Below are 9,658 nucleotides of genomic sequence, written 5' to 3'. Positions count from 1 at the left end.
CCTCTCTCTCCCCACGGCCCCCCTCTCTCTCCCCCCGGCCCCCCTCTCTCTCCCCGCCCCCCTCTCTCTCCCCCCTGCCCCCCTCTCTCTCCCCACGGCCCCCCTCTCTCTGCCCCCGGCCCCCCTCTCTCTCCCCCCTGCCCCCCTCTCTCTCCCCACGGCAACCCTCTCTCTGCCCACGGCTCCCCTCTCTCTCCCCACGGCCCCCCTCTCTCTCCCCACGGCCTCCCTCTCTCTCCCCACGGCCACCCTCTCTCTCACCCCGGCCCCCCTCTTTCTCCCAACGGCCCCCCTCTCTCTGCCCCCGGCGCCCCTCCCTCTTCCCCCGGCCCCCCTCTCTCTGCCCCCGGCCCCCCTCTCTCACCCCCGGCCCCCCTCTCTCTCCCCCCGGCCACCCTCTCTCTCCCGCCAGCCCTCCTCTCTCTTCCCCCGGCCCCCCTCTCTCTCCCGCCGGCCCCTCTCTCTCTCCCCCCGGCCCCCCTCTCTCTCCCGCCGGCAACCCTCTCTCTCCTGCCGGCCCCCCTCTCTCTCCCCCCGGCCCCCCTCTCTCTCCCCCCGGCCCCCCTCTCTCTCCCCCCGGCCCCCCTCTCTCTCTTCCAGGCCCCCCTCTCTCTCCCCCTGGCCCCCCTCTCTCTCCCCCCGGCCCCCCTCTCTCTGCCCCCGGCCCCCTCTCTATCCCCCCGGCCCCCCTCTCTCTGCCCCCGGCCCCCCTCTCTCTCCCCCCGGCCCCCCTCTCTCCCCACGGCCCCCCTCTTTCTCCCCACGGCCCCCCCCTCTCTCCCCCCGGCCCCCCTCTCTCTCCCCGCCCCCCTCTCTCTCCCCCCTGCCCCCCTCTCTCTCCCCACGGCCCCCCTCTCTCTGCCCCCGGCCCCCCTCTCTCTCCCCCCTGCCCCCCTCTCTCTCCCCACGGCAACCCTCTCTCTGCCCACGGCTCCCCTCTCTCTCCCCACGGCCCCCCTCTCTCTCCCCACGGCCTCCCTCTCTCTCCCCACGGCCACCCTCTCTCTCACCCCGGCCCCCCTCTCTCTCCCAACGGCCCCCCTCTCTCTGCCCACGGCGCCCCTCCCTCTTCCCCCGGCCCCCCTCTCTCTGCCCCCGGCCCCCCTCTCTCACCCCCGGCCCCCCTCTCTCTCCCCCCGGCCACCCTCTCTCTCCCGCCAGCCCTCCTCTCTCTTCCCCCGGCCCCCCTCTCTCTCCCGCCGGCCCCTCTCTCTCTCCCCCCGGCCCCCCTCTCTCTCCCGCCGGCAACCCTCTCTCTCCTGCCGGCCCCCCTCTCTCTCCCCCCGGCCCCCCTCTCTCTCCCCCCGGCCCCCCTCTCTCTCCCCCCGGCCCCCCTCTCTCTCTTCCAGGCCCCCCTCTCTCTCCCCCCGGCCCCCCTCTCTCTCCCCCCGGCCCCCCTCTCTCTCCCCCCGGCCCCCCTCTCTCTCTTCCAGGCCCCCCTCTCTCTCCCCCCGGCCCCCCTCTCTCTCCCCCCGGCCCCCCTCTCTCTGCCCACGGCCCCCCTCTCTCTGCCCCCGGCCCCCCTCTCTCTGCCCTCGGCCCCCCTCTCTCTGCCCCCGGCCCCCCTCTCTCTGCCCCCGGCCCCCCTCTCTCTCCCCCCGGCCCCACCTTTATCTCCCCACGGCCCCCCTCTCTCTCCCCCCGGCCCCCTCTCTCTCCCCGCAGCCCCCCTCTCTCTCCCCCCGGCCCCCCTCTCTCTGTCCCCTGCCCCCCTCTCTCTGCCCCCGGCCCACCTCTCTCTGCCCCCGGCCCCCCTCTCTCTGCCCCCGGCCCCCCTGTCTCTTCCCCCGGCCCTCCTCTCTCTGCCCACGGCCCCCCTCTCTCTGCCCCAGGCACCCATCTCTCGGCCCTCGGCCCCCCTCTCTCTGCCCCCGGCCCCCCTCTCTCTGCCCCCGGCCCCCCTCTCTCTCCCCCCGGCCCCCCTCTATCTCCCCACGGCCCCCCTCTCTCTCCCCACGGCCCCCCTCTCTCTCTCCACGGCCCCCTTCTCTCTCCCCACGGCCCCCCTCTCTCTCCCACCGGCCCCCCTCTCTCTCGCCCTGGCCCCCACTCTCTCTCCCCCCGGCTCCCCTCTCTCTCCCCACGGCCCCCCTCTCTCTCCCCCCAGCCCCACTCTCTCTCCCCACGGCCACCCTCTCTCTTCCCACGGCCACCCTCTCTCTCCCCGCCCCCCTCTCTCTCCCCCCTGCCCCCCTCTCTCTCCCCACGGCCCCCCTCTCTCTGCCCCCGGCCCCCCTCTCTCTCCCCCCGGCCCCCCTCTCTCTCCCGCCGGCAACCCTCTCTCTCCTGCCGGCCCCCCTCTCTCTCCCCCCGGCCCCCCTCTCTCTCCCCCCGGCCCCCCTCTCTCTCCCCCCGGCCCCCCTCTCTCTCTTCCAGGCCCCCCTCTCTCTCCCCCTGGCCCCCCTCTCTCTCCCCCCGGCCCACCTCTCTCTGCCCCCGGCCCCCTCTCTATCCCCCCGGCCCCCCTCTCTCTGCCCCCGGCCCCCCTCTCTCTCCCCCCGGCCCCCCTCTCTCCCCACGGCCCCCCTCTTTCTCCCCACGGCCCCCCCCTCTCTCCCCCCGGCCCCCCTCTCTCTCCCCGCCCCCCTCTCTCTCCCCCCTGCCCCCCTCTCTCTCCCCACGGCCCCCCTCTCTCTGCCCCCGGCCCCCCTCTCTCTCCCCCCTGCCCCCCTCTCTCTCCCCACGGCAACCCTCTCTCTGCCCACGGCTCCCCTCTCTCTCCCCACGGCCCCCCTCTCTCTCCCCACGGCCTCCCTCTCTCTCCCCACGGCCACCCTCTCTCTCACCCCGGCCCCCCTCTCTCTCCCAACGGCCCCCCTCTCTCTGCCCACGGCGCCCCTCCCTCTTCCCCCGGCCCCCCTCTCTCTGCCCCCGGCCCCCCTCTCTCACCCCCGGCCCCCCTCTCTCTCCCCCCGGCCACCCTCTCTCTCCCGCCAGCCCTCCTCTCTCTTCCCCCGGCCCCCCTCTCTCTCCCGCCGGCCCCTCTCTCTCTCCCCCCGGCCCCCCTCTCTCTCCCGCCGGCAACCCTCTCTCTCCTGCCGGCCCCCCTCTCTCTCCCCCCGGCCCCCCTCTCTCTCCCCCCGGCCCCCCTCTCTCTCCCCCCGGCCCCCCTCTCTCTCTTCCAGGCCCCCCTCTCTCTCCCCCCGGCCCCCCTCTCTCTCCCCCCGGCCCCCCTCTCTCTCCCCCCGGCCCCCCTCTCTCTCTTCCAGGCCCCCCTCTCTCTCCCCCCGGCCCCCCTCTCTCTCCCCCCGGCCCCCCTCTCTCTGCCCACGGCCCCCCTCTCTCTGCCCCCGGCCCCCCTCTCTCTGCCCTCGGCCCCCCTCTCTCTGCCCCCGGCCCCCCTCTCTCTGCCCCCGGCCCCCCTCTCTCTCCCCCCGGCCCCACCTTTATCTCCCCACGGCCCCCCTCTCTCTCCCCCCGGCCCCCTCTCTCTCCCCGCAGCCCCCCTCTCTCTCCCCCCGGCCCCCCTCTCTCTGTCCCCTGCCCCCCTCTCTCTGCCCCCGGCCCACCTCTCTCTGCCCCCGGCCCCCCTCTCTCTGCCCCCGGCCCCCCTGTCTCTTCCCCCGGCCCTCCTCTCTCTGCCCACGGCCCCCCTCTCTCTGCCCCAGGCACCCATCTCTCGGCCCTCGGCCCCCCTCTCTCTGCCCCCGGCCCCCCTCTCTCTGCCCCCGGCCCCCCTCTCTCTCCCCCCGGCCCCCCTCTATCTCCCCACGGCCCCCCTCTCTCTCCCCACGGCCCCCCTCTCTCTCTCCACGGCCCCCTTCTCTCTCCCCACGGCCCCCCTCTCTCTCCCACCGGCCCCCCTCTCTCTCGCACCGGCCCCCCTCTCTCTCGCCCTGGCCCCCACTCTCTCTCCCCCCGGCTCCCCTCTCTCTCCCCACGGCCCCCCCTCTCTCTCCCCCCAGCCCCACTCTCTCTCCCCACGGCCACCCTCTCTCTTCCCACGGCCCCCCTCTCTCTCCCCGCCCCCCTCTCTCTCCCCCCTGCCCCCCTCTCTCTCCCCACGGCCCCCCTCTCTCTGCCCCCGGCCCCCCTCTCTCTGCCCCCGGCTCCCCTCTCTCTCCCCACGGCCCCCCTCTCTCTCCCCACGGCCTCCCTCTCTCTCCCCACGGCCACCCTCTCTCTCACCCCGGCCCCCCTCTCTCTCCCAACGGCCCCCCTCTCTCTGCCCCCGGCCCCCCTCCCTCTGCCCCCGGCCCCCATCTCTCTGCCCCCAGCCCCCCGCTCTCTCCCCCCGGCCCCCCTCTCTCTCCCCCCGGCCCCCCTCTCTCTCCCGCCAGCCCCCCTCTCTCTTCCCCCGGCCCCCCTCTCTCTCCCGCCGGCCCCTCTCTCTCTCCCACCGGCCCCCCTCTCTCTCCCGCCGGCAACCCTCTCTCTCCTGCCGGCCCCCCTCTCTCTCCCCCCGGCCCCCCTCTCTCTCCCCCCGGACCCCCTCTCTCTCCCCCCGGCCACCCTCTCTCTCTTCCAAGCCCCCCTCTCTCTCCCCCCGGCCCCCCTCTCTCTCCCCCCGGCCCCCCTCTCTCTGCCCCCGGCCCCCCTCTCTATCCCCCCGGCCCCCCTCTCTCTGCCCCCGGCCCCCCTCTCTCTCCCCCCGGCCCCCCTCTCTTCACACGGCCCCCCTCTCTCTCCACACGGCCCCCTTTCTCTCTCCCCACGGCCCCCCTCTCTCTCCCCACGGCCCCCCTCTCTCTCCCCACCGCCCCCCTCTCTTTCCCCCTGGCCCCCCTCTCGCTCCCCCCGGCACCCCTCTTTCTCCCCACGGCCCCCCTCTCTCTCCCGCCGGCCCCCCTCTCTCTCCCCCCGGCCCCACTCTCTCTCCCCCCGGCCCCCCTCTCTCTCCCCACGGCCCCCCTCTCTCTCCCCACGGCCCCCCTCTCTCTCCCCACGGCCCCCCTCTCTCTCCCCCCGGCCCCCCTCTCTCTCCCCGCCCCCCTCTCTCTCCCCCCTACCCCCCTCTCTCTCCCCACGGCCCCCCTCTCTCTGCCCCCGGCCCCCCTCTCTCTCCCCCCTGCCCCCCTCTCTCTCCCCACGGCAACCCTCTCTCTGCCCACGGCTCCCCTCTCTCTCCCCACGGCCCCCCTCTCTCTCCCCACGGCCTCCCTCTCTCTCCCCACGGCCACCCTCTCTCTCACCCCGGCCCCCCTCTCTCTCCCAACGGCCCCCCTCTCTCTGCCCCCGGCGCCCCTCCCTCTTCCCCCGGCCCCCCTCTCTCTGCCCCCGGCCCCCCTCTCTCACCCCCGGCCCCCCTCTCTCTCCCCCCGGCCACCCTCTCTCTCCCGCCAGCCCTCCTCTCTCTTCCCCCGGCCCCCCTCTCTCTCCCGCCGGCCCCTCTCTCTCTCCCCCCGGCCCCCCTCTCTCTCCCGCCGGCAACCCTCTCTCTCCTGCCGGCCCCCCTCTCTCTCCCCCCGGCCCCCCTCTCTCTCCCCCCGGCCCCCCTCTCTCTTCCCCCGGCCCCCCTCTCTCTCCCGCCGGCCCCTCTCTCTCTCCCACCGGCCCCCCTCTCTCTCCCGCCGGCAACCCTCTCTCTCCTGCCGGCCCCCCTCTCTCTCCCCCCGGCCCCCCTCTCTCTCCCCCCGGACCCCCTCTCTCTCCCCCCGGCCACCCTCTCTCTCTTCCAAGCCCCCCTCTCTCTCCCCCGGCCCCCCTCTCTCTCCCCCCGGCCCCCCTCTCTCTGCCCCCGGCCCCCCTCTCTATCCCCCCGGCCCCCCTCTCTCTGCCCCCGGCCCCCCTCTCTCTCCCCCCGGCCCCCCTCTCTTCACACGGCCCCCCTCTCTCTCCACACGGCCCCTTTCTCTCTCCCCACGGCCCCCCTCTCTCTCCCCACGGCCCCCCTCTCTCTCCCCACCGCCCCCCTCTCTTTCCCCCTGGCCCCCCTCTCGCTCCCCCCGGCACCCCTCTTTCTCCCCACGGCCCCCCTCTCTCTCCCGCCGGCCCCCCTCTCTCTCCCCCCGGCCCCACTCTCTCTCCCCCCGGCCCCCCTCTCTCTCCCCACGGCCCCCCTCTCTCTCCCCACGGCCCCCCTCTCTCTCCCCACGGCCCCCCTCTCTCTCCCCGCCCCCCTCTCTCTCCCCCCTGCCCCCCTCTCTCTCCCCACGGCCCCCCTCTCTCTGCCCCCGGCCCCCCTCTCTCTCCCCCCTGCCCCCCTCTCTCTCCCCACGGCAACCCTCTCTCTGCCCACGGCTCCCCTCTCTCTCCCCACGGCCCCCCTCTCTCTCCCCACGGCCTCCCTCTCTCTCCCCACGGCCACCCTCTCTCTCACCCCGGCCCCCCTCTCTCTCCCAACGGCCCCCCTCTCTCTGCCCCCGGCGCCCCTCCCTCTTCCCCCGGCCCCCCTCTCTCTGCCCCCGGCCCCCCTCTCTCACCCCCGGCCCCCCTCTCTCTCCCCCCGGCCACCCTCTCTCTCCCGCCAGCCCTCCTCTCTCTTCCCCCGGCCCCCCTCTCTCTCCCGCCGGCCCCTCTCTCTCTCCCCCCGGCCCCCCTCTCTCTCCCGCCGGCAACCCTCTCTCTCCTGCCGGCCCCCCTCTCTCTCCCCCCGGCCCCCCTCTCTCTCCCCCCGGCCCCCCTCTCTCTCCCCCCGGCCCCCCTCTCTCTCTTCCAGGCCCCCCTCTCTCTCCCCCCGGCCCCCCTCTCTCTCCCCCCGGCCCCCCTCTCTCTGCCCCCGGCCCCCCTCTCTATCCCCCCGGCCCCCCTCTCTCTGCCCCCGGCCCCCCTCTCTCTCCCCCCGGCCCCCCTCTCTTCACACGGCCCCCCTCTCTCTCCCCACGGCCCCCCTCTCTCTCCCCACGGCCCCCCTCACTTTCCCCCTAGCCCCCCTCTCTCTCCCCCCGGCCCCCCTCTTTCTCCCCACGGCCCCCCTCTCTCTCCCGCCGGCCACCCCTCTCTCTCCCCCCGGCCCCCCTCTCTCTCCCCGCGGCCCCCCTCTCTCTCCCCACGGCCCCCCTCTCTCTCCCCACGGCCCCCCTCTCTCTCCCCACTCCCCCCCTCTCTCTCTCCACGGCCCCCTTCTCTCTCCCCACGGCCCCCCTCTCTCTACCACCGGCCCCCCTCTCTCTCGCCCCGGCCCCCCTCTCTCTCCCCCAGGCCCCCTCTCTCTCCCCGCAGCCCCCCTCTCTCTCCCCCCAGCCCCCCTCTCTCTGCCCCCGGCCCCCCTCTCTCTGCCCCTGGCCCACCTCTCTCTGCCCCCGGCCCCCCTCTCTCTGCCCACGGCCCCCCTCTCTCTGCCCCCGGCCCCCCTCTCTCTGCCCTCGGCCCCCTCTCTCTGCCCCTGGCCCACCTCTCTCTGCCCCCGGCCCCCCTCTCTCTGCCCCCGGCACCCCTGTCTCTCCCCCCGGCCCCCCTCTCTCTGCCCACGGCCCCCCTCTCTCTGCCCCCGGCCCCCCTCTCTCTGCCCTCGGCCCCCTCTCTCTGCCCCCGGCCCCCCTCTCTCTGCCCCCGGCCCCCCTCTCTCTCCCCCCGGCCCCCCGTTATCTCCCCACGGCCCCCCTCTCTCTCCCCCCGGCCCCCTCTCTCTCCCCGCAGCCCCCCTCTCTCTCCCCCTGGCCCCCCTCTCTCTGTCCCCGGCCCCCCTCTCTCTGCCCCCGGCCCACCTCTCTCTGCCCCCGGCCCCCCTCTCTCTGCCCCCGGCCCCCCTGTCTCTCTCCCCGGCCCCCCTCTCTCTGCCCACGGCCCCCCTCTCTCTGCCCCCGGCCCCCATCTCTCGACCCTCGGCCCCCCTCTCTCTGCCCCCGGCCCCCCTCTCTCTGCCCCCGGCCCCCCTCTCTCTCCCCCTGGTCCCCTCTATCTCCCCACGGCCCCCCTCTCTCTCCCCACTGCCCCCCTCTCTCTCCCCACGGCCCCCCTCTCTCTCCCCCCGGCCCCCCTCTCTCTCCCCCCGGCCCCCTTCTCTCTCCCCCCGGCCCCCCTCTCTCTCCCCCCGGCCCCCCTCTCTCTCCCCCCGGCCCCCTTCTCTCTCCCCCCGGCCCCCCTCTCTCTCCCCCCGGCCCCCCTCTCTCTGCCCCTGGCCCCCCTCTCTCTGCCCCCGGCCCCCCTCTCTCTGCACTCGGCCACCCTCTCTCTGCCCCCGGCCCCCCTCTCTCTGCCCCCGGCCCCCCTCTCTCTTCCCCCGGCCCCCCTCTCTCTCCTCACGGCCCCCCTCTCTCTCTCCACGGCCCCCCTCTCTCTCCCCACGGCCCCCCTCTCTCTCCCCCCGGCCCCCCTCTCTTCACACGGCCCCCCTCTCTCTCCACACGGCCCCTTTCTCTCTCCCCACGGCCCCCCTCTCTCTCCCCACGGCCCCCCTCTCTCTCCCCACGGCCCCCCTCTCTCTCCCCCCGGCCCCCCTCTCTCTCCCCCCGGCCCCCTTCTCTCTCCCCCCGGCCCCCCTCTCTCTCCCCCCGGCCCCCCTCTCTCTGCCCCTGGCCCCCCTCTCTCTGCCCCCGGCCCCCCTCTCTCTGCACTCGGCCACCCTCTCTCTGCCCCCGGCCCCCCTCTCTCTGCCCCCGGCCCCCCTCTCTCTTCCCCCGGCCCCCCTCTCTCTCCTCACGGCCCCCCTCTCTCTCTCCACGGCCCCCCTCTCTCTCCCCACGGCCCCCCTCTCTCTCTCCACGGCCCCCTTCTCTCTCCCCACGGCCCCCCTCTCTCTCCGACCGGCCCCCCTCTCTCTCGCCCCGGCCCCCCTCTCTCTCCCCCCGGCCCCCTCTCTCTCCCCGCAGCCCCCCTCTCTCTCCCCCCGGCCCCCCTCTCTCTGTCCCCGGCCACCCTCTCTCTGCCCCCGGCCCACCTCTCTCTGCCCCCGGCCCCCCTCTCTCTGCCCCCGGCCCCCCTGTCTCTGCCCCCGGCCCCCCTGTCTCTCCCCCCGGCCCCCCTCTCTCTGCCCCCTGCCCCCCTCTCTCTCCCCCCGGCCCCCCTCGCTCTCTCCCCCGCCCCCCTCTTTCTCCCCACGGCCCCCCTCTCTCTCCCGCCGGCCCCCCTCTCTCTCCCCCCGGCTCCCCTCTCTCTCCCCACGGCCCCCCTCTCTCTCCCCACGGCCCCCCTCTCTCTCCCACCGGCCCCCCTCTCTCTCCTGCCGGACCCCCTCTCTCTCCCCCCGGCCCCCCTCTCTCTCCTCCCGGCCCCCCTCTCTCTCGCCCTGGCCCCCCTCTCTCTGCCCCCGGGCCCCCCTCTCTCTCCCCCCGGCCCCCCTCTCTCTCTCCCCGGCCCCCTCTCTCTCCCCCTGGCCCCCCTCTCTCTCCTGCCGGACCCCCTCTCTCTCCCACCGGCCCCCCTCTCTCTCCCCCCGCCCCCCTCTCTCTCTCCCCGGCCCCCCTTTCTCTCCCCCCGGCCCCCTTCTCTCTCCCCCCGGCCCCCCTCTCTCTCTTCCCGGCCCCCCTCTCTCTGCCCCCGGCCCCCCTTTCTCTGCCCCCGGCCACCCTCTCTCTGCCCCCGGCCCCCCTGTCTCTCTCCCCGGCCCCCCTCTCTCTCCCCCCAGCCCCCCTCTCTCTCCCCCCGGCCCCGCTCTCTCTGCCCCCGGCCCCCCTCTCTCTCTCCACGGCCCCCCTCTCTCTCCATACGGCCCCCCTCTCTCTCCACACGGCCCCTTTCTCTCTCCCCACTGCCCCCCTCTCTCTCCCCACGGCCCCCCTCTCTCTTCCCATGGCCCCCCTCTCTCTCCCCGCCCCCCTCTCTCTTCCCCCTGCCCCCT

Source organism: Petromyzon marinus, unplaced genomic scaffold (assembly GCF_048934315.1).
Source record: "Petromyzon marinus isolate PM22_M1 ecotype Great Lakes invasive population unplaced genomic scaffold, UKy_Petmar_22M1.pri1.0 PM_Scaffold_128, whole genome shotgun sequence".
NCBI lineage: Eukaryota > Metazoa > Chordata > Hyperoartia > Petromyzontiformes > Petromyzontidae > Petromyzon > Petromyzon marinus.
The sequence above is the reverse complement of the archived record's forward strand: the minus strand, read 5'-3'. Positions refer to the sequence as shown.